Source organism: Calidris pugnax, unplaced genomic scaffold (assembly GCF_001431845.1).
Source record: "Calidris pugnax isolate Ruff unplaced genomic scaffold, ASM143184v1 scaffold44, whole genome shotgun sequence".
NCBI lineage: Eukaryota > Metazoa > Chordata > Aves > Charadriiformes > Scolopacidae > Calidris > Calidris pugnax.
The window spans coordinates 1,326,167-1,350,017 of record NW_015094506.1 but is presented as its reverse complement, the minus strand read 5'-3'; the positions used below and the strand labels follow the sequence as shown (position 1 = coordinate 1,350,017).

Below are 23,851 nucleotides of genomic sequence, written 5' to 3'. Positions count from 1 at the left end.
CATTTCTTCAAGGACAGTGTGTGTGCATGCGTGCACGCAGCATCCAGCCTGACAAAGTCCTCCATTGTAACATGGACACACCATAGCAATGCCAACTGTGCCCAAGTTACCCTAGATAAGGATTGTGAGGTCACTCAGATAATAGTGGGTAGTTTACAGTCAGTGCTTAATGAAGAATTATCCTGCTCATTTATTTTTTGGGGCATTCCACAAAAGAAACTACTGTTCCATCGATCGTCTTTGAAAAAGTTCTGCAATCACCTGCTCATGTCAGCAGAGAAGAAAAACCTAGTGTCAGGGCAGATATTATTCAGCTGAAGCCCACTCCCCTGGAACAATCATATCACATTATACAAGCACCAGAAGTGGCTTAATTTTTACTAGGGCTGCAGAAAATGAGATTGGAGAGGACCAATCTTGGGAAGAATAAGGATCACTGTTAGAAAACCCTGTACCCCAAATGCCACTCATATAAATAACAGGACAAAAAAAAAAAAGAATCAAGGAACTCAAAGTTCCATCAATCAAGAGAAGCATCAAAATTACAATATAACCATGCAAATCTTACCTAAAATCTTATTCATCAAGCTTCTTATTACAAGAGCTATGACAATTATTCCAGTAGAAGAATCCAAAGAATGCAACATACTCGTAATACTCATTAATAATGTATAATATATTATACTTAGTTACATATATTATACACAGTTATACATAAATCCTCCAGAAACTCCTTTTTTTTCTGGAAAAGGAAATATCAGCTACTTTTGCATAGAGCTTATATTGGTATACCATTGCAAACAACACACCTCTGTTGACTACATGGCCCAATGGTTCCAGGCTACTGAAATCCAGCAACTAAAACAGACCTTGCACATCACTTCCTCTGATCCTATGAAGGTCCTAGTTGTAACTCCCTGCACAGGACAGAGATACTGCTTTCACAGAAATCTTTTGCAGCATTTCATCTGTGTTCTGCTGAATGTATCATATTAACGCATCACAGATAACAATTCATTAAAAAGCATAAAGGCATGGAAGGAAGACAAAGTGGTGGAGGTAGTCCTTTGCAAGCACGAAAACCCAACAAGTTATTATTTGTGCTACAACAGTATCTAAAAGCAGCAACACAGTTCAGGGATCCATTTTGCCAGGTACACAGGACATTAAATAAGCACCTTGTTGCTTCTTAGCTCATTTAGGTTTCAAACAGTTATAGAAACCCACTGGAAGAAATGGGAAAGAGGCTAAGTTTTTGTTCACTACGTAGACCAAATTACAGAGGCAAAAAGCTTGTCCCAGATTTCTGAATAATCTGAAGAACAGATTTAAAGGAAGAGATAGGTCTGGTTATACACACCAGTTCCTGGAACTTGTTCCATGAGAATGGTGTGAAATTAAGACAAACTCACTCTGTTCTGAATTATATCCTGTGCTTCAGCCAGACTTGTCAAATAAATTTTAAACTAGGTAAGACAGTCCTGCTGGCTTTGATTCAAAGAAGCAACAAAACCTTCATTCATTGAGTGTAAAACTTTTTTTTTTTCAAAATTCTATTATCCAGTGGCAGTAAACGCCAGTACAATTTTATTGATTCTTCTATTTAACAAGTTGTTAAGTCTTTGATTTACTCCCTTCTTCAAAATTCAGCAACTATATTGAAGCATGTCCTTGAGGACTGCAAATACCTTTAAAGAACTAGGTTCTTGCATTTGTTGCTCCCAACTACCACAACCACCAATGAAGCTACAAAAACCAAACTGCCTAAGGGTCAATGAGAAAGAACACAATTTCTTTGGGTCTTTGTGAATTCCAGGGCACTTCATTAATTCTGGAGTCTCTAGCAAAGGGTGTCAAAAGTCTTATCTTCGTCTATTGCATATCTGATAAACTGAAATTGAAAAACCTAGTGTTTGCCCAACACATCTGAAATCAACAATGAAATCTTGTATCTCATTGACAACGATGAGAAATATATTAAAAGGTAATATTGTGAAACACTAGGGTTTCCAAACCAGAACACAGTTAGCATAAAAGAAGACAGGCACATTCCCAATTGCTGACAAAATATCTAGAAACACATTTTCTTCATGTACTTCACTGCTAGCTTGGCAGCCCTTTAATTCCTAATGTGTTAGAGTAGCACAGCCACTTCAGAAAGAAACCAACTCTTATTTATGGACTAATCAACAGTTTCAGCGCAAGACCAAAGATTCAAAACGCACATCTTGACTAGCATGTAATTCTATCTGAATTTTAATTAATGCTACCCTTGCAAGCAGGTGGAAGGGTCTGTATTTTCGTATTAATGTTCCCCAGTAAACTTAGAGAACTGTTCGAGAAAATTCACCTAGTAAAAACCATGAAAAACCTTCATTTGGGATGTCACTTCAAGCCTTTTGCAAATGGGTGAAGCCCTCTGTATCTCAGAGAAGTGGCCTTTTCTAGGTAAGTTCCTTCCTTTAACAAAAAGCTAGGAATGAACAAAGAACCCACTCTGCATCACTTTTCCCATACTGAAGGAAAATTCAAGCTGTTTGCCAAGGAGCAGAGAATACTCCAACTTAAGTCTACCTTGTGTATTTTGTGAGGCTAAATTCCCACCCCCTGAACATTAGATGCATCTGGTTAACTGGAGAGAAAGGCTGGATGGACAGGACTCCTCAGATGTTGCTCTTGCATGTCCAGCTTTATCACCCTAGACCTCCACACCTGAAAGCCACCTGTAAACATACCCAGAACAGAGTTCTAAGCCGCAGTTCTGCAGGCACATGTTTCCCGGTTCCTATCTTTGCTCCTTCAAACCACTGCTTACCAGTTACACTACTGGACCATTCTTCACACCTGGTCAGAAGATAAAAAACACTGTTCCTAACTGAGTGGGGGCCATGCATACTTGCCAGAGGAATTTTTTGCCTCTGCATATTATCAGAAATTTACAGAATTTCTGCTGCAAACTCAGTTGTGTTAACAAAATCAACTGTTTACTTCTGGGGATTCCTACTACTTCAGCAGAATGAGGCAAAAAGTTCCTTGAACTCCTTCCTTCTCCCTGAAGCTCTATTACAGTCCTGCTATTACTGATGGGAAACTTTATCCCACACAAGTGGTCACCAAAATAGCTGCATATTTTTAAACCACAATCCCTTTGAAGTACTGCCTATGAAAATACTCCAAGATGAATGTTTCTCAGTACTTTGGGGTTTCAGGTCAGGTCACTTTGTGGGACTGGAGCAGTTGGCAAGGTCTCATGAGTGACTTGTAATTATTTATGAAAAGTTAAATTAGATGAGGATATAAATCTTGATAAGATAAGAATGGCAGCCATACCTTTGATTCATGGTATGAGGAGAAAACACATGCACTGCTTCTCAACATTTGACACGATTTAAAAAACGAGAGAGAGAACAGAGAGGAAGAAAAATGGACATTTAGTTGATATTTAAAAAAATAAATTCAGAAAATAACTTGCTGTGTTTGAGGACTCAAGAAATACATCTAACAATGTACCACAAAAGATTAATGTATTTATCTATTTTCCTATCTATTTTTTTTTTAATGTAAACTAACTTAGTGCTTAGGAAAACAGAGATGGTTGAGATTTGCTGCAGGACTAGAATAGTGTGAGCAGCTAATGGTCTCTATTTCACTAGCATCTCTAGCATGGTACAAACTGCCTGCATGTGCGTGTATGCACACAAACAGACAGAAAAATAACGTATTTTCCAAATGTCACTGGATGAGGACTTATAAAGGCAAACAAATCAGAATGGACATAGGAGAAAAAGGCCCTGTACGAACTTTTATTTGCCCAAATGCACACATAAAGATAAAGGTTACTCAAGTAACCTTTATCTTTAACCCTTATTCTGTGGCCATTTTCTCAAGGATTCATAAGAATAGGCCTAAAGGTAAGATATGAACCAGAAGAGGATCCTGGCTTTATAGCTGAGACAGCAGAAGGCTTTATTTTCATGAGGCAAGTAGCACACAAACAGGCAACGACCGATATAAGGGAAGAGGACATGTGAGATTAAGACAAGCCATTGCCAAGCTGAGGAAGCAAGATGGTGAAAGACTCGTAATCAACAAGTCATTTCACCCAGGCACACTCTAACTACTACACGTGTAGTAGCTCTTTTTCCCGACTGGAAAGCAAAGGCATCAACTGTCTCAGCTGAGTCCAGCCCGTGTCCTCTATCGGGGCCAGCCACTAGATGGTGACACGACCACAAATCTCACCTTCCGCTAACAAGAGGGCAGTGGTACACACACAAGCTAACACCACCAATCCCAGTTGCGTGCCCAACTGCGCCATAAGAGCCAGATGCTGTCATGCAAGCCGGCTGGCTGTCATCCATAAACAGCATTTTAAGTGGAGGCACACACCCTTTAGAGACCAGGATTTGCTCTAAATCCATTTCCCTTGGGACCAATTATCACGAATTGCTCAGGCAAGAAACAAATGCTACATTTCTCATTATTGTCTCAAGGATTTATTTTATTGGTGTGCAATATGAGTATTTTTAAGTGAGACATTTGGCTGAGATGCATGCTCACTGCATTTAAGTGAGTGAAGGATGTGGAGGATTCATGTTGTTTACTAATGGAGACACAAGGGACAAGTTATTCTCCCAGTCAAATTCTTCGGCATCCAAATAGTGGCAAAATAAAATATATTGGGAGCAGCAAAGTGACCTGGCGGCTGAAGAAAAGCTCCTTCTATCCTGAGGCCACTGACTAAACCAGGGACTGGACAGCAAAACCAACCCCCAACAGAACGGTGCACTTGGAAATGCTGCCTTAACACTAGACATTGGAGGATGGTTGCCATTTTATTCATCCAAAGACTATCAAGGGCTCAGTTCCAAGAGCAATATACTGAGAACTTTTTACTGTCTTTACTAGCAGCTCTCTCATTCAGCCTGTCTCACAAAAACTCCTTACAGTGCTGGTACCTGCTGGAGGGCTCACATCAGGCAGAGCTAAGACCTGAACATACCTATCACACTACTGAGATATTAGTTTATTCTGGCATTTATGGGGGTGCCTCCTAACTTGGTCAAGGCAGGATGCTTTCACACACAAATTTTTCTAGCATTGGTGCTGATGGTGCTGCTAAAAAGACAAAATCAGGCCTATCTAGCTCACTGTCTCTCATGAGCTGCATTCCTTTCCCCACTCCCCTGGCCGATCTGCTACTAATTATTACCAACACTCTTGGCCTCCCTTAAAACAAAGAACTACAAGTGGATTCTGTCCTTTGGACTGGAAGTCTGGCCCAGCTACATGCAGCCTCTTGGGAAGCTCTATTAAATTGCCTGGTGGCTGTAGGCATGTATGAGCAGCAAGTGGGTGGGGTCTGCTCTGGAAGGGGGACAAGAAAGCAGCTTCTCACCCATTCCTCCACTTCCAGGGCAAAACCAAAGAGAGAGGGAAATGCTGATGACAGCAGGGGATTCATTACAAGGGGAAAAAACAGATACAAGCCTCCAGTCTGTTTGATGATCTCTCTGTACTGAAAGTCACCTCCTCCTACATAACCAAACCAGAATTCTTTTACAAATTAGATTACTGAATTTGAAGACTTCTTGCAAAGCACAAGAAGGCTGAAAGAAATACAATAGAGGAGCTTCCTCTTGCCTTGTTCCATCATGACCTCCTGCCAAAGCCACAAGAGCAAAGCAAACCTCTTTTTCTTTGTCTTGGAAGAAGCCAAATCCCGCTGTGCTGGTACACAGTATCTCCAGAGAACCTCATCAAGAAAGGCAAAAAAGGTAGTTAAGTAAGAGGTTCACTGCTGGCTGAATTCGTCTTCTACTCCTCACCACTAAACTAGCTCCCATTAAGGCAGTCCAAATCTTGATCTCTTGCCTTTTCAAAGCACTCTGAGGAAAACTGACTGAGAAAGAGGCGATTGGTGTCAAGAAGGTGCTCTACCAGTCAGACAGTTGCCCTATAAATATCACATTAGAAAGGATTTGTACTTACTTCAGCAAGCATCTTGGAATATTTTGACTAACAATAAAGGTCTAAACAAAAACAGGAAGGCAAGACATCCAGATATCTTTCATTCCTGTTCCAACCAGAACTATGACATTTACTTTTGGCCTTTGTTTTACAGATAAAAAAACCTTTCCCTGTCTGTGGCAGAGCAAGGCCATTTGAAGGCCACCCAAAAAAGAAGGCAATTAAATGGTTTTGCCCAGGCCCAAGCTCTGTCTAAAACAACTGATCACAATTGCACTTACTAAATATTAACCATGTTTCCCACCCCTGAAGATTTCCTTGCCACTGAGAGTCTGTTTGCACAACACACTGCACTGCTTGATTTCCAACACTGCAAAATAAGGAGTAATGCAACTCTTTCATACAAGACTATGGTTGCAACAGACCTTCCATCACTTCAAAAGTATAAACTGCTCTAGAAGGGCTTCACCTGAAAGAATGTTGATCCTCCCAACAAGATCACAAATTAAAGACGCAAGGTTGCATAAAACAAGCAGAACTTGGTTTGTGCTTGGCATTTCACCTGTGGCTTATTAACTGGATACAATTTTTCCAAAGGCAGCAGCCGCAAGCATTTTTCTCCCTCCCCATATGGTGCATCTCACCCTATGGAAGCCCAAGCTCCCTTTGAAATACTGTAGAATCAGAGAGTGAGGAGAGGTCTCTGTTGAATAAGAAACTGCAAATTCTCTTCTAGACATTTCATTCAGGTCCCTATATGCAATTTGCTTGAAGAATCTTCAGCTGCCCAGCACTGCCCCTGCATGTAACTCCTGATGTTAGTTCCCTTGCTTTCTCATCATACATGGATAGTCTGTTGGGAGGATGGAAGAAAGACTGAAAGGAGGAAGAAGAAAGGAGGGATCTAAAATGCATTTATATCCATTTACAAGTAAAATCTTTTAGATCCATGTGTAGATGGTACGTTTCATGTCAAGGGAAACTAGCTTTAGGAAACACTTTGTGATAAACATAGAGAAGCTAAAGGAAGAAAAAAAGAAAAACAACGTCTGTTGTTATTAGCTATTACACCTACTAAACTCAGAGAAGCCAGGTAGACCCAAGAGATTAGCTAGAACAGGCACAGAGTTGTCACATGATTTACACACATCTGTAAGTTAGTTTCACAGCTTGCATCAACAAAACATTCTAGGTTTGCTATAAATGTAAGCAAATAGGGACACTGCAGACTACATAACGAACATGCCTACAGCTTTGAGAAACCTCTGGTAAAATAAAAAGAGAAACCAATGTCATTCCTGCCAACCAGCCATTTCTCTGTCTCCTTTTTGGTAGGTTTTTGGTTTTTTTTTTCAACTTTTCATCTAAATATATTTTATTAGTTACTGAAAGCTGAATTTAGGCTAGAGGCAGAGGCAGTAGGTAACTACTGGAGTACAGGAAGGGAAAGTGATGCAAGTGGAGGGAGGGGAAGGGAGCGCCTCATGAACAAAGCACAGCAGAGAGGCAGCTTGCACCTCTCTCCAAGGGATGTTTTCAGTGGAGGGCATTTTGCCTCATTTTGTGTCACTGACAACGGCCAAAGAAAGAACAGCTTTCAGCCAAGGTTAGCAGTGTTGGAAAGACGGTTGTCAAAACCAACACACAAAAGCACTTCCTAAGCCAGCTTACAACGGTGGATAAAAATAACAAGCATATGACTCAAAGCTGGTCAGGCAATGCTCAGCTCATACCACCTTTTCCATTTTCTTTTGGTCTACATAAGATTTATGCAAATAAGATTTAACTCAGTCCTCCCTTCCAGATCAAGTACTTCTAGACACAGTACATATAGGACAAGGGGAAGCCAGGCTGAAACAGACAAAGGTCTGGTTTCTCATAGTTCTTTGGAATTGTTCGAAGGAGCCATAGGTCTAAGTGTTCCACTCAGAGAATATGGCAGAGCTGAAGTGAGACCAATTAGGGGCAAATGGAAACCATATGTGATTTTAATGAAACAAGGAGCTGGTGCACATGGCTTACTGCTGCAGGAGCATTTACTGCCTGAAAGGAATGTGCATCTGGCATTGATCGTTTCCCAACCCATCAAGTGAGCAGTAACACAGAAAGCAAATTGGAGCATATGATGAGAAATGAATTGTCTAAAGTACAGTTAGGGGAGCAGCCTCTGCAAGGAGAAAACACGTCCTTTGCCTGTGATTTAGTGATACAGTTGCAAGTAAGGCTGCTCCGTTTCCACAGATCATGATAATAAGCTACAAGAATGAGTGCTAGAATGATTAAAATGGACTGAATAGTATTTTAATGTATCTACCCCAATCAGAAATTACGTTCTGATTCACACGTAGCAGACTTTTACTCCCTTAAGGTCATGGGTGCTACAAAGAATAAAGTACTGCTGATCCTAAGCAAGGGTAATATACAGTCCTCAAACGCAGTGTCTTGTGCTGCAAGTACTCAAATAATGTTGCTTCTAAATGTAAATCAAAATGGGTACACAGTGAGTAGGTTGGAGGCTGAACAGGCAACACAGAGGCACCCTTTTGTTACATTTTTTCTTTAGCCTGAAAATTTCCCAGGAAGTTTCAGTTTTGCTGAGACAGAAAAGTCCTTAGCCTGCAAAGCTGTAGATAAGTTGCTCTACTGGGTTACGGTCATTCCTTTGCAAGCTGTTGTGTTGCAGCTTGATATCTAGTTCTCAGAATAAAACCACTATCTTCACCAAGCAGCCAAGAGACTCCTCGCATACCTCACAAGAGGAATAGAGAAAGATGTTCTGATGCAGCACTTAACCATAAACAGAGTGAATGTCCAGGGCTTGAACCTGGTAGATGCTACTTTGCATTTCATGTAAAGCGAGACATCTGCAAAGCCAGATACATAGAACTGGTGTGTCTTTGCCTCTTAGTGCCAGATTCCTCTGTGGGATATCCAGAGTTAACAGGCATAATAAATTCATCACTGTATTTTTCAAGGAGGCTATAGAAAATTCTCAAGCCAAATCTGCCTATTTATTAATCTTCCTTAACCCACCGCGCAACCCGTGGGACACACTGGGAGCTCACATCCAAATGGTCCAACAGGAGGAGGAGGAGAAGGAAGGCAAGTCCTGCTAAAGAGAACATCTGAAAGCAGTTTTCTTCTGCACGCTAGAAATAAGGCAGCTCTGACAGCCCATGTAAACCTTTCAAAACAGGGAGTATCAAAAGCCACAGGCCTGGACACTCCCTGCTTCAGCGACTTACTTCAGAGGATTCTCCTTGCTTCAGCACCTCGCCCAGCCGGGACGGGTGCCAGCATTCTGCAAGGAGGCTGCACTCCACCGATCACATGGTTTACACTCAATTTTGCACGTAGGAGCTAGAGAGGAAGAACTGTTTGGGAACATGTATAGATTTCAAGGGTACTGGGTGGGCCTGCAAATTCCTTCCTGCATTAGAAAACTTGCATTAAACTGATAGGCGAAGCAGCTGTCCGTGCCAAAGAGGTATACATATTTAACCAGGTCAGGCCTATATGTGCTTCTCCACTGTTCCTATTTGCACTGGACCTGACAGGACCTACTATTAGGCTTGCTGGACCCTGGGATTAAACCTGCATTCAAACAATTTTTCCTGTGAGAAGGCAGTACCTTTGCCCACCATTCTTGAGGTATTACAAATTGATCAGGAGTTGACAGCCTGTGCAGAGTGCTCACAGACACTGGACGTGTCCATGACACAGTTCTGGTTTATCATAACGCATAAGGGATTTACTAATTGCCCTTTTTATTAATGTCCATTATGTAACCGCAGTCATTAATACTATGTAGTTACATGAAGAATTTTACCCTGGAGTCTGAGCACCATGTAAAGACACAGGCGTAGCGCTTGGATCCTGACTCAGTGTTCATTAAAGCAAGCAGAAAACCTCCCTGTGTCCTGAAACAGCCTCACGTACCACAATTTTCACTTAGACTACAGGTCAAGGTCAGGACAATATGAAGGCAAACCTCACACCGACCAATTAGCCCACCTATTCAGCAACGTTCCAGTATCCCATGTAGTGCCCTGTCATAACTGTGTTCCAAAACATCATCCTTCATTTTCGACCTTCAAAGGGCTATCAAAGGCCAGAAGAGCTCAGTGTTGATTTGCTGTTGAAGTAAACTTAGAAAAAAAAAAAAAAAAAAGAAGGGTGATATGAGACAACTCATGAAAGAGTTAATGAGAAGTCTAAGAACATCTATAAGCAACAACTCTTTATATGAGTAACTTAAATACTGCACACTGTACATCCTCTGGCTCTGAAGACATGGGAGTTTCCCTGCACAGTGACACTGAGCACTGACAGCAGAAAGGGTAGGCAGACACTGGCCAGTTACCTTTGTTCTTCAGTTCTCAGAAACTCCCTGACTGTCCTACTGACAGACTGGCCAGAGCTGTTCATAGAAACTGCAGTGGAGAGAGAAAGAGCATAACCATCTTGTTCTTTTATTACCTAAACTTACTTCATACAAACTGTTCATCATTAAAATTTCATGTTCATGAACAGCCTAACAGGTCATAACCAGAATAGATTTCCAGAAGCTGGGTGTCATTACTTGGATGCTCATATGCATTCTGGTTCTCCCAATGAAATGTTCATGAGATATGACTCTTAGCTGGCCTTCTGGAAGCACAGAGAACACACTGAATGGTTAACAGAGCCTGTCTACCACCATTGTTGACTTTTTTTTGCACAACAGATATTTATACAAATCCAAGACTAACCCATACTCTTTTATTCCTAGTCAGTATTGCTAATTAGTGTTTTTATATGAAGACTGACCATCTGAATCTGATGGAGATTTACTTAAAGTGAACCTACCAGTATCAAAGGCCGGAAGGGCTCAGTGTTGATTTGCTGTTGAAGTAAACTTAAAAAAAAAAAAAAAAAAAAGAAGGGTGATATGAGACAACTCATGAAAGAGTTAATGAGAAGTCTAAGAACATCTATAAGCAACAACTCTTTATATGAGTAACTTAAATACTGCACACTGTACATCCTCTGGCTCTGAAGACATGGGAGTTTCCCTGCACAGTGACACTGAGCACTGACAGCAGAAAGGGTAGGCAGACACTGGCCAGTTACCTTTGTTCTTCAGTTCTCAGAAACTCCCTGACTGTCCTACTGACAGACTGGCCAGAGCTGTTCATAGAAACTGCAGTGGAGAGAGAAAGAGCATAACCATCTTGTTCTTTTATTACCTAAACTTACTTCATACAAACTGTTCATCATTAAAATTTCATGTTCATGAACAGCCTAACAGGTCATAACCAGAATAGATTTCCAGAAGCTGGGTGTCATTACTTGGATGCTCATATGCATTCTGGTTCTCCCAATGAAATGTTCATGAGATATGACTCTTAGCTGGACTTCTGTAAGCACAGAGAACACACTGAATGGTTAACAGAGCCTGTCTACCACCATTGTTGACTTTTTTTTGCACAACAGATATTTATACAAATCCAAGACTAACCCATACTCTTTTATTCCTAGTCAGTATTGCTAATTAGTGTTTTTATATGAAGACTGACCATCTGAATCTGATGGAGATTTACTTAAAGTGAACCTACCAGTCAATTAGCCCATCTGTGCTACTAGGTTTGAGAGCTTCATAAAGTATTCTTACAAAGAACTTTCATAAAGCTCCAATTTGGGGGAGTTAAGCCTGCATTCTCGTATCACTCCCCAGTTGTCCTTGTAACTTTTTAGAAAACAAAACAAAACAAAAATAACAAAACACAAAAGGTTACAAAACATGGCTGGATAGTCATTTCACAGCCAACCTGGCACAGTGATTGCTATTTCTAAATGCTCCAAGGCCCATTAACTGTTTTGGGAGGCAGAAGTTCTCTGGACACTGCACTGCTGAATGTTTACAGATAAGGGTAATAATTTCCAGGCTATACACTGAGCCTGACTGCTTCCTAGGTCTCCTGAGACATTGCTGCAACAGGACTATTTTGGCAAAGCAATGAACCATCCTCCCAAGAGCCAGCTTTTCAGGGCTCCAGTTAAGCTTGCACCTGGAACACAGGTGTAAGTATGTTTAAACATTGACAGGGAAGGAACTAACAGAAACACAAGGGGAAATACCTCGTCTCAGTCCAGTGGCAGTAGCACAACTGCAAACCTGTTTGTTCATTAATGGAGCAAACCCAAGGAGAACTGTCCATTGCCAATGACTGGAACAAGCAAAGGGTATGTAGATTTGTGTTTTAAAGGGAATTCTCAGCATTCAGAAAAAAGCTAATTATAAACCCCAGTGACTAATGGACTTGAGAGCTAGCTTGAGAGCTAGTGAGTAACCTGATCAAAATCAGCACTTCCAGAAAAGGAGACTGTTACTGTTAAACCATCAGGGATAGAACTGGGAGAAATGTTTCTGGAAATGCTTTTTTTCTGTCAGGAAATGTGGTTTTTCCTTAAGTCACAAATTTCCAAGGCAAGAATCAACTTCAACAAAATTGTTTTTTATTTTCTTCTCAGAAAAACTGAGACCTATTTTCATCCTGAATCAGCATTTCTCTTCAACTGCATCTGAAGTCTAAACATTGATGTGAAATGACACCTTCATTCCAAATGGACATTTTGAATTAACCCTTCAAAACATTATTCGGATGCATCAGAGTAACTTTTTCCAGAAAATTCCATGCTGAAGACTCTGATATTTTCATTTTTCCGTCACATTTCAGATTGAATAAATTTCTACCATTTCAAAATTCTCTAAGAACAGAAATTCTGACCCTCTCCAGCAGGTTTCTAGACTCTTCTTTCACTGTATAAATCAGAGGTGACAACAACAAGTTCTAATGACAGAAGCAAGAGTAAATTCCATTTTTCCCCTCATTTTTCAGAGCCAGCAATTAAATTCATACCAATGAGAGCTCCAGGTGCTGAGAACTGGCATAATTTCAAAAAGCAAGCCATTACGCTTTTAGATGTCCAAGAGTATCTAAACTAAAATAAGCAATCAACATCAGAGATCAGTCCTTTAATTCACTGTGCCAATAAGAGTCTGTCAACACTGCAGACTGTAAATGAACATAGACATACTAGAGCCATCTTTAAAAAGTGACTTAGGATACCACAAACACACTAATTTAACCTGTTCCTCAAGCAAAACATTGGCTTGCTGAGTGCTTGTACTTTGAGACTGCAGGCAAGTCAGCAAGTCAACTCTGTGACAAATGCCTTCCTACTCTCTTTTTCCTTTCTAGCTGTTTCCAACATTTTGAAGCGGTATTGTTTGATTGCAGGCTGCTTCCTGAAGCTGCTTCCTTCAGCTGCGTGTTGAACCCGGTGGGAATCTTTCCACTGTTTTTAACTGGAGCAGGATCAGGCCCTAAATAAGTAGTGGTGGAATCCCTAGACTTACGAACTGAACAGCTGTCTCTGCCTTTCCGAAAGAAAAGAGGGAAAGTTACTCCTGCAGCTGTTTTCCCCTAAGTGCCTTCACTCCAAACTGTAACAGGACTGGAGGGAGGGGGAGAGGTGGAATTTTAATAACCCATTAAAAAGGAGTATGGGCCATTGCGCAGCAGCTCTTTCAGTTCTGCTCAAGCAGGGTCACTGCTGCCAGGCTCAGACAGACCTAAGGGCACGGGAAAAGTCGTCTTCTTGTTTTCACATCTCATTCACAGAATGGATAACGAGGGGGAGGGAGGAATCAGCTTTTGGGTTAATTAGCACCATGAACAGACAGCTGCATTGTCATTAGAAGTTCAAGAAGTCATCAGGGTCATCACTGAACTGCAAGATGTACACACGAGGCACACGTCTAAGCCTGGGTTTTTAGCAGCCTTGCTCAGCTCCCACTTTCCAATACCCCAAGAGAAACACTTTGAGTCAAGAACACTGAACTGTTGTAGCTCTGGGGATAAGACAGAAACACAAAGGCACTATCTCTGAATAGCAGTTGTTCATCACCTTGGAACTGCCTAATTTCACACTTAATATACCAACTAAGAATAGTTACATGCTTTTTTTTTTTCCCCTGAAAAAAATCAGTCATGTGGCTTACCAACGTATAGTTTCACATTTGCTCCTAATATTCTGTGGGATAAGCAGAAGCCCAGTTAACAAAACCAGGCTATCAGTGCACACTCTTCCTCCCGCTGCTTCCTTCCACAAGCAAGGAAGCTGAGGAAGCACAAGTGTGTATTAGCAAATCCAGAAATGAGCATGTATGAATAATAATGAAAAGATAAAACCTCGAAAATGACAAGGACTGTTATTAATAAGGTTTGGAGCAGCACTAGCCTCAGAGAGTCACAAGCTGGCTTAAAAACAAAAACAACAAACTATCCAACTATGCAAAACAGCCACAGATTACATTCTCATTGCCACAGCTTGCAATAACACTTTCTGGTATGAGATTTTAGTGAAAATGCAGCAATATAAGTAAGGATTCCCCTACCACCTTCCAAAGAGGGCAGGGAAGAAATACAACCTGGAACAGTTGAAGCATTACTGCTTCTACAGAAAACAGACTGGCATTGCCTGGTCCCGTCAGCTGTACTTTCTTGCCTATACATTCTAAAACAAAAATGGGGCTGAAACCACTATCATTATAATGAAATCTCACCAAAACATAGTTTGCACTTTCTGGGTGAAAGGAACAGAGATCCTGCTTGCTCTTGCTATTAAATTGGCAGGCAAACACGTAGCTAGCTCATGAGTCTATAGTTCCATTCAGTGCTTGGTCTTTGCCAAGGGAAATTACTCTGGGAATACGGAAACAAGACTTTTTTATTTTAACCATTATAGCTCTGTTGCTTCCAGTGTACACTGGTTGGCCACGTTACTGAATTTCAGCATGTTTATGAAAATACAGCTGTTGCAGCAACTCTAGTGGAGATGTTCTCATGAGGAAAAAAATAGAATAAAGAGATATAGTCCAAAATTCAGAGGGGAAACAACATGCATCAGCATTTCGGTTCTAATTGCCCAAGTCAAGATGGCTGCTGTGAGTTCTGATGGATTTCATCAGAGAAGGAAGTCCAAGTGGGCTAAGAAACTCCTCTCAGAAAACTCCTTCAAATTTTTTCCCACCCATTCAGGACTCTCAGTATTTTTTTGGAACAAAACCTGCCTTTTCCATATTTTTCTGTGGTGTTGCCTCAAAGCACCACCACACTAATCTTTCAACAATAACTTCGATCAATCTTTTCTTGTTGGTCCACATATATATTGAGGAATATATGCCAGAAGGAACCCTACCATGTGCAGGTCTGATAATGGCTTGATGAACAAATATATAGCCTGCACAAAAATGTGAACCCCTGGGCGTGCCAAGAAAACTATCAGTGTAGGACACTGTTCTGTTCACTCTCCTGTCCCATCAAAAATGCAGACTAGTCAGGATGTATGTAGTCAATGTTGTCAGATTCAGAAGGGAGCTTTGAACAGCACAAAGGACAAAGTTTACGTCAATGGCGCAAGCTGCCATGCTGCAAAAGACAAACAGGAAAACAGTTTCTGAGACAGTAGGGAAAGAAAAACCCAGTGCTTTCCTTTCCCCTACCCCTTCCAACAGCCATTAGTACTGGAGGAAATCAGTATGAGAGAAGGGCATTCAGAAACAAACATGAGATCTTCCACTAACAGGAAGGAACCTATTGGCTTGAAAACTTTCCGGTACTAGTGAAAGCCTTGTTTCCCATTCAGCCAAACATACAGGTGCTGTCTGTTTCTTTCAATCTACACTATTTCTTCAACCAATTTAAACATGGCATAGGAATAAAGGCCAGTAAGGACCTGCTTCCCCCTTTGCTCGCTGTTTTTCAACAGTCAGTCTGCTGGAAAGCAGAAATCTCTTTGGGATCAAGCTGGAAGTGCTACTCCAGCAGGCTCCTGCTAAATCACACAACACAGAGGGATGTAGGGCTCTGTAACACAAGGATTTATTAGTCATAGCTAATGTAGTCCTGTAATTATTTGGCACCAAGAAAATCCTAGAAACAAAATGTGAGTAAATACATGATTCCCATCCTGTTGGCCTCCCAGGCAAACAGAAAAAGAGCAAACCAGAATACACTGGGAAACTCAAAAGATAGCTGCAACTTAGAATGCATGTGGGAGGTAGATTAAACATTCATCCTGATAACAAAAATAGACTCTCCAGAGTTAAAAAAACAAATGCCTTTAAAGAGTTTTGGAAGGAACTTAAAACTGCAGGGTTTGAATCAATCTCTAACTACAAGGAATTAGAATGACAGCCACAGAAGGGGGCTATGGGAAAGTCAAGACTGTCCCACATCAGGCTTCTGGGAGGTATATCTTATCAGCATCAGAACTCCAGCCTAGCTGGATGATGCACATGACTCACTGTCACAGGTTCTGCTGCAGGGTGCTTGTTCCAAAGCAAAGGTAATAAAGGCAACATACTGATAAGGGTCATTGGCTGTTAGCCACCAGGTCTAGTCGAGCTTCTCTCTGGATGGATAATATTCCATTAAAACCTTCCTGTGATAATTTGGGTCCTGTTAAACTCCCACCTTGGAGTTCTGTCTAATACTGTGGAATCCTCTATTTCTGTGCTTCTCTGTAAAGCTGCAAACTGCTACACAGTGGGGGAAAAGCAGGACAGCTGCTTAATTCTACTGAAAATATACTGCCTGTAAAGAAGATGGAAACAGACTTATTGAAGTCTCCTTTTTATCTTGATCCTCTAAGGAAATAACCAACTAAATCCTTAATCTCCCACCCCCTTGGGGGAAAGAAAAAAAAGAAAGAAAAAAAAAAAGAAAAAAGGGTCAGGTGCTGCTCTTCATATTTAGAGAAGTAAAATACAGGGCTTAGGAACTCATCCTGCCTTTACCCCCAGCACAGTCCTTTGCAACGCTGAGGCTTTTGCACAGGAACTGCTACTCTTGTCTTCCCACGCTTCCCTGGGTCTGTGATTTTTGCCCTACAGGATACTAAGGGAGGGCCCTGTACTTCGTGGCTATTGAAGTACTGTACACGATGGCTACTTAAGTGCCCCAGGGGTCACTTTACTGTTTTATTTCCTCTTGGATTAAGCCTCTTCACCAATGCATTTAAGGTATTCATTATTGCAAATGCTATACTTTTCGATACCGTGTGGTCTCTTGACTACTGTCTCCCGTTCCTTCTTAAGTCTCTTTTCCCCACCCTCCCTTCTCTCAATACCAGAAATTTTTCAGCTTTTAGCTCTGCACCATATGTAGTATATTATTTATTGGAGGAAATTGTTTACTTAGAAACAGGCTCATGTATCCTAGTCCAGAGCTGCGTACGATAAACAGAAAGACTGTTTCATTCTTGAAGGACTCCCTCCATTTTCTCAGGGAAATTTAAAGCAAGGAACCCAGCAAGCTCACGCTTCACAAGTTGAAGCAGAGGACCCAGCAATTGCACACTTCACAAGAGCAGGTCTCAGGGCTGTCTCATACTGTCACCTCAATCCCCTTTCACCTGCAACATGCATTTTTCTAGACCTATGAAAGGCAAGCAGGATATTTATAGCAGTGCCAGTAGAGGCAGGAAGTAGGAAACCGGGGCGGGTGTTTGGAAAGAGTATAAAGGGCTTGGGACGGTGGGACCAGCCTGGAACTCCTTCCCCCAAAAGAACATGGAGCTAAAGGAGAATTGTCTGGGGAATAGCTGGTTTTCAACAGATATCCTCTGAATCTCTCCTCCTCTACCTGTTGCCTTTCCAACACCAGCCATTTCCTGTCTTTCAAAGTCAAGTGGAAGTTTTCCATTCTGTGGTTTTCCTGTCTTGGTACAAGCAAGCACATTTTTTTCTCTTATATTTTAACTGTTTGGAGACCAACACCAAAACCGTCTCACTAGGGGGGCAGCGTCCTATTTACAGCTGATTCAAAAAATTTGAGAGGACTAATTAAACATCAGAGGAGCAAGATCTTTGCTTGTTCATGTGTTCACTGAACATGAGAGGTTGAATTTATCTGAATAAATGCTCCAGTGCTCTTCCACAGAAAATTAACAGACTAACATAATGCCAGCAGGCCTCCCTGCAGGCTACACTCCAGTAACACCCAATACAGAGGGAAACACAGAGAAAAGATGTTGAAGCCTCCATACTGTAATTACAATACAGCATGAGGGACTTAAAATTCACATCCTTCAGTATAGGCCAGGAGGAGCTTGGGTCATTTTGAACATGGCCCTGTGAAATAGAAATACTCGTTTTCTATGTGCTGTTGTGGGAATTTTTTTTATTTTTTATTTAATGAACCACCAGGAATAAGAAGTAATCATATGTTGCCTTCATGCTGTTGCACCTGGTGTAGCCATTACTATCTGCACAAGCATTGTGCAAATTTGGTGCAAATTATACCAACTTGGCTGTAGTACCGGTGATCATGCAGGCCAGCAGAAACCTAGGCCTTTTCATGTCAAAATCAAGGAATTAAGAAGGAAAAAACCCCATGGGGTCTCTTCTCATCCTTGGGCCCTTTCACATACCTTTCTCTACCTCCCCAACAAACCAGTTCTAAGCTCTTCAGAATCAGCAGGATTACAATGCTCTGAAACTGAGCTCAACAGATGAGTAACTAGGGACGATTGTGGATTTTTTATTAAAGTGTGTATTTTTGTCCAGAATCAATAACAAATAGGTGTTGAACAACGATGGCTCTGCTGTTTGCATGCTCTCCTTTTATCTCCTGAATACAGTAGGTCAGGTTACTACTTCATGTATATCAAAAGTACCCTTTGACAGTATGTTATACCTGGCTTAATTTCATTTGCTTCTCCTGCTGCACAGCCAGTATCATTTTCCAGCTAAGCTGTACTTTTCTTACAACTCACCTGGCGGAAAGCCCAAGCCCTGTTCACACCCCATGGAACCTGCACTTCTTGATGGGCTATTTGAAGGAACCTTGCATTCATCTTAATGGAGGAAGGCAACGGCTTGGCTAGAGTCCAGATAGAGTAAAGTGCATGTGCTCTGTCCATGGCCCGTCCACCCACTCAGGCTTTTTCAAAGTCTAAGCCTTGCTTGCCAGTCAGAAACAAAAATGCTACAGGCTGTTAGAGGTCATTCAGTGTAGCATCAGATTGTTTTATATGGGTTCTCCTACGTACATGTTCCCTGAAGCCACAGCACCCATTTGTTCTCCTGGATGGATTAAATTCCCCTTGGACACCTCCCACATAGTTTCAGATGGGGCAGCCTGTCATGTGTCATACCTAATGATTCTTCTTAGCTTGACCAGCCTGTATCTAGTTCTTCATCAATGCTTCCATACAGCTTCTCTCCCTTCTCCAGTAATCCTTCTCCTCCTTATATTCCAAGACTAGTCTTTGAAGGGCCCTTGCCACTCCTAGAGCTCCTAAATACCTTCTCCCATTACAAGTTTCCCATTGAGCCTATTGCTGTATTCATCCTCTTTCTCCACCTGTAACAAAGATGGAAGTTTTCAGAGCTGAGCCCATTGACACAGACCACTAGTTTGCCATGAGCACAACCCGAGACCTTATCCCCAAGTTGACAATGGCCTTCTCAACATTCTCCCCAAGCACTGCTCTCTGATGGTTCCTGAACATTTGAGTCCCAAGAGGGATACCCTGAATCACCTCCTTTCTTCTTAAGATAAAAATGAGAATCTACATCTTAGGCAAGCTGTTTCTGATATTTGATGAGGTCTGATGTTATTTTTTGCATATGCGTCTCTGCTATTTAACTTGAGTGTTATTCCCTGTGTACTGTTTCTAAGGGCTGAAATTGCCCTTTGGAAAGGTCTTATATAAACATTAGCAGGAATTTGGACTATTCATAGTCAACATTTATTTTACCAGCACGCAACTCAAGAGACTTCTATCTTGTTTCCAAAAGACTCCCAGAATCTTTTCTAGCTGGCAGAAACATTGAATAAATAAAATAATCAGGGTTGTGTAAAACTACTTGCATTTTTCTGTTATTAGACATTGTCAGTTAATGCACTAAATCTTCATTCTGGTCACTCAAGGGAACTACTTCACATTACAGTAGAAGGTTAAAGTTTGTTTGTTTTTTAAAGTTAGTTTTAAGCTCTCTAGTGTTTGTAACATTCCTCTTAGAAACCTGAAACCATCAAGTCAAATCCAACTCTGATACAAGATAGTAAAATACTGCTGAGAACAATGGCATCGCACCTGCTTTAAAGGCTGGTCCACTTTTTCCTTTCCATATTGATAACTGGGCCTGATTTCAGATCTAAGTCTAAGAAGGTATGAATCCATGTAACCTACCTTGGTCTCATTTACTTCAGGCCAAGCATCAGCCTAATACATTCAAACAGCAGAGATTTGAAATTCACTAGTTAACATTCTTTTTTTCTCAACTTATTCCAAAGCAAATCCAGTTTAACCTTGGTTTTAAAGAAGGACCTAGCCCACTATGGACAAATAACACCGGTAGCAGAGTCACCAGTGGGCAGAGCACCGATAATTTTGGCGTGGTTTCAGGTCTCTGCTTTAGAGGAAGAGCTCTGGGTTTTAATACAGCCTGAACAGTGTGTCTCCCTCCTCTGTGCCCCAAATGCTTAAACACAGAGGGTTACCAGATAGGTTGACCTTCAGCTCTGCTATTTGCAACAAGTGTTCAGTGCCACAAAGCTGAGGAAAAGTTAAGACAGTCTTGCAGCAGTTCCAAATATAGACAGCCTCCCTGATCAACCTTGTCTCAGAGAAGTCTATGTAAGGTGTAGTTAGCTTAAAGAGCAGTTAATAGTCCATTAAAGTTACACTAGCAACATTTCAAGTGTCACATGTAGAGGTTCTTCAGAGATTTAAACAAGCTACCGTAGGCTTTAAGTTTAATGACCTGTGCATTTGCTTAACTAATTGGTGCTTGAAGGCCAATTTTCCTCTCTTATCTCTTACACTACTATCATTTTACCAGTATCATTTTAAGTTGCTCGCATGTGAAAGACAGAATCACACCCTGAAAGTCTAGAGCAATAAGAGCACAACAAAGCAAAAGCCTCTTCATCTTGAACCAAAAAAAAATAATAAAAAAAATAAAAATACTTCCTCATTAAAAGGAAATTCAACCACATGCACTCCAGACATTACTAGGACTGATATTAGTCCCTCAGCTTAGCCTGGTTCAGAGCTGGCAAGCACAGCATGCCTGGCCTTGCCTGCTAACTCAAACCAAGCTGTCCTCGCAGGTTTACTAGCTCTTATGAACTTCCAGGGAGCATCTGGTAGAAGTTTCATTTAATGACAGGGCCTCCTGCCCAGACCAAACAGGCTCCTTGCTTCAGTGACGCATGCTTGGTTGGGCTACATAAGAGCACCACATGGTATAGAGCTGTGAGGAAAAAGAAATATGACCACGGACAACATTCCTACATCAAAAAACTAAGTTTTCAGCTTAATAGCTTTAACACCCACCTAAATCCACAGTGATTCACTGAGTCACCCTATAAGATGCTTGATCCCACCCCCCATGACTGTCAGTGGGATTATGCATGAATGCAGAGATCGATTTAATCAGATCCCAATCCAGTTGCCATATCTAAGAAACTCTGAAAGGCCAGAACTAACTATATTTTGTGTCTTGGAAAATGTGAAGACCTCTAATGAAGCTGAGAATGAATGTGTCGCCTTCTGCCACTTCTATATCCAACAACCAAATCTGCTTATCCTGAATAACAGACATGAACAAAGCAGGTCCTTTCCCACCCCAGATGAAAACTTTTTGCTAAACTAAACACATTACTACTGCACATGGCAGCACATAACTATGTTCCCACCAGCCCACTTTCTCCCAGAAACATTAGAGCAGTTGGCAAGCGAAGAGTTCTCAAGAACAGGTGGAATATCAGTGAAAATAAGAATGAAAGAAATGTCCACATAAAGCAAGGAGCTCTAAGACTGAGGGTTAGAACATCTGGCTCTCAATTGGCTCAGAGGTCTTGCTGGAGTTTCTTCCTGTAGGAAATCTGGAGTAAGCATAAATAACAGTAATAAGATACCAAAGGAAGCTTATATACATACTGCATTACATTGCCCAAACACAAATTTCCACTGCATTTTTTTTTAGTACTTAGGTCTGGAGAAATGACAAACTCCAGATGCCACAAGGTGATCTCTCTACTCCCCTATGGACTTTAATTGCAAATAACCAACAGAAACAACTTCTCTTTCTACTTCTATTAAGTAGAACAATTCAGTTTAGAATGGTCATCTTTCTGTCAGAAGACATGACCAAGCAAAAGGAACACCCTTTTTCACCACATTTTTATCAAGGACATTGGAATTCCATAAATGTTAAACAAATCTCCTCTTTTTTTTTTCCCCATGTAAAATGGAATTAAATGGAATTCCTGTGAGTACTTTTAGTTTTTTATTAAGCTTTAAGGGGCACTTCTCAGATTTCCTGCTTCTAAAATAGCTCAAAAGGAAGCCCAGTCTAAAAATGAAACCACATCATTACTTCCTCAACAGAAGTCTGATTCCAAAGTGGATACAAAACTTTTGCGACTATTATGACATGTATTTTAAGTTAATGTGGCAGATATTGTCTGCCTTAAAGGATAAGACAGCGTATGTGACCGCACTGCAAAGTCTACATCAAGGCAAAGAATAGATATTCAAAATCTCATCTATGATCAAGTTGTTCTGCATATCTCTTTAGCTTATTAGTGAGAAGGCAGAACAAGAAATTAGAGAAAAACAGTGAAAGCAAAAGGTCAGGTACTCAATTAGATGCTTAGACTTTGGACCAAACAAATTCATGAGCTTCCCCCTTCTCTGCAAATTCACGAGTTTCCTCCTTCTGTGCTGCCTCTTGCTCTTCTCATAGCCCATTCTCAGTTCAAAGGAATCTGGTCACTGCAGGTGTTGTGAACTCAGCGCTGTTTATGGCACAATGGAGGAATGGATGGCTTCTTTGACACCAAGGGACTCTTAAGAGCTTACCTTCATCGCCCAAAGCTTGCCAGCTCCAACTCGCCAAAAGTGAGGTTATTTAGAAGAGAGAGGGGACCCACTGGCATCATTGCTGAAATTACAGATATTTCTTACCATACAAACTATAGAAAGGAATGTTATTTTGAGCTCCTTTGAACTGAGGTAAGAGACAGCTAGTAGTGCCGTAGCTCTTTTCTGAAGCATATGCACAAGATGAAAGTGAGATAGGTGTGGAGTGGACAAACTACTTTCTTTATCACTTGCAGACTGGTTTTGGTTTGTCAAAATCCAGCCTGCAATTTCACATTTTTCTTTTTTTTGAAGGAGAGGTGGGGCAGAGGGGACCAGGCAGGAGCTGTTTTTCAAAACCTGTGAATGCAACATTCAGCATCCAAGCTCAGAAGTTCCTGCTGCTCCTGCAAAAAAAAAAGGACAAACAAGCCCCTTTCATGTCAGCTATGTCCAGCTGGAAACGTCACAGCTTTGTCACAATGGAACAAAGCATGCCTGGTGTCTGTTCTTTCAAAAGGTCTCTTAATTCAAACAAAAGAAAAATATTCACATCTGGAAGGGGTCGTAGGCAGGGGCCGGGAGTGGAGGAAGCAAAGTTCAGATGGCAAGTCATAGCAGTTGCTGTTTGTCTAATTATTGTACTGCCTGTTCTGGCACTTATTGATCCAGTTAAAGAAAGAAAGACAAGAGTTAAAACAGCAATTTTATTATTGATTGACCTCGGAGGGCCAGATGAGACACACCTCTTCACTTTTGCTCCATTCATCATGCTGGAACACTCAGGCTGAGTGAAAAGACCCCCTTGTGACCAGTCTGGCAGTAGTTCATCTTTTTTTTTTTTTCTAATAAAGAAAAAAATTATTGTTGTGTATGGAGTCCAAGCTTCCTTTAGAAGACCACAACCTTCAGTTTCAAAGGATCTACATATTGAAATCCTGGCCTTTCCAATGGG

At 41.1% G+C, this 23,851-nt stretch overlaps 2 protein-coding genes across 4 annotated transcripts in view; one reads left to right on the top strand and one right to left on the bottom strand.

Annotated features, from left to right (window-relative positions):
* The window catches only part of SYN3 (synapsin III), a 199,132-nt gene that overhangs the window by 80,822 nt on the left and 94,459 nt on the right, over window positions 1-23,851 (top strand). The window lies entirely within an intron of this gene.
* The window catches only part of TIMP3 (TIMP metallopeptidase inhibitor 3), a 35,690-nt gene that overhangs the window by 8,639 nt on the left and 3,200 nt on the right, over window positions 1-23,851 (bottom strand). The window lies entirely within an intron of this gene.